Source organism: Colobus angolensis, unplaced genomic scaffold (genome assembly GCF_000951035.1).
Source record: "Colobus angolensis palliatus isolate OR3802 unplaced genomic scaffold, Cang.pa_1.0 Scaffold142, whole genome shotgun sequence".
Taxonomy (NCBI): domain Eukaryota; kingdom Metazoa; phylum Chordata; class Mammalia; order Primates; family Cercopithecidae; genus Colobus; species Colobus angolensis.
In genome coordinates, this window is record NW_012114511.1 from 4,604,402 (window position 1) to 4,605,521 (window position 1,120).

Below are 1,120 nucleotides of genomic sequence, written 5' to 3' on the forward strand. Positions count from 1 at the left end.
GCTCACTGCAACCTCCTCCTCCTGGGTTCAAGCAACTCTCCGGCCTCAGCCACCCAAGTAGCTGGGACTATAGTCGCACGCCACCACACCTGGCTAAATGTTTTTTTGTATTTTTAGTAGAGATGGGGTTTTGCCACGCCACGTCGGCCAGGCTGGTCTCAAACTCCTTACCTCAGGTGATACACCCGCCTCAGCCTCCCAAAGTGCTGGGATTACAGGTGTGAGCTACCACACCAAGCCAAAGTAGTTTTTTTCTGTTAATCTTTTCCCGTGCTGCAATGGAAACTGGAATGAGACTGGCAGGGTTACTGGTCTATAAATACCCAGGCTGCCAGCTGCCATAGGTAGCAGTAAATACAAGTGCCTCTTTTCATTGCTTAGGCCAAGTTTCAGGTCTTAGGCCTGTACCATATTAAGAGGAAAAACTAAAAATGAGGGTTTTCAAACATCCCCACCAACCTTGAATTTAAAAAAAATGAAGGAACCACAACTAATAAACACTATTCCTGGCACCTGTCCATGATTTCACTTGCTGGGTTGAAACAAACTAGTCAGTGGGATTTTATGTTGAAATTTTAGATCATGTCTTACTCAAATTTCAACCAGTAAAGCAAAACCCAGAGGGATAAATTCTGCAAGTCCCAAAGGGACACAAAGAGATGGCTAAGTGCCTAGGAATTCACACAAAGGAAAACACCATGCTAAGAGCTACTAATTAAGAACTTAAAAAGAGTGACAATGACTCCTGTGAATGTTGTTTCTTAATTAGGGCTTTGTGAACAGCTCCAGTTAATGGACCTGTCAATATACTCTTGAAAAATAATTTCACTGAATTAACAAATTAACTGTAATAACTTAAAAATCTCTGCTTAGCAACATCTTTATCCTTAATGCTATTTAGGAACACTTATAATGAGCCAACTTGCTGAGTCATAAATTTGTCAGTTTAGTAGCCTAGGGCTTGTTCAGAGGAGTCCCTGCTACTTATTTGGCCTTTCTTGCCCTCCAGTAAAGGCCCTTTAGGGTGTAAGAATGTTCTGTGCTGCTTCTTAAGGGTGATATACTCGTTGGGAAAGCACAGTAAAAAGGACTTTAAATTTTATTTTATTTTATTTTTTTT

General features: G+C 41.0%; 1 protein-coding gene across 1 annotated transcript in view; it reads left to right on the forward strand.

The window, feature by feature from the left end:
* The window catches only part of MATR3 (matrin 3), a 71,987-nt gene that overhangs the window by 10,978 nt on the left and 59,889 nt on the right, over window positions 1-1,120 (forward strand). The window lies entirely within an intron of this gene.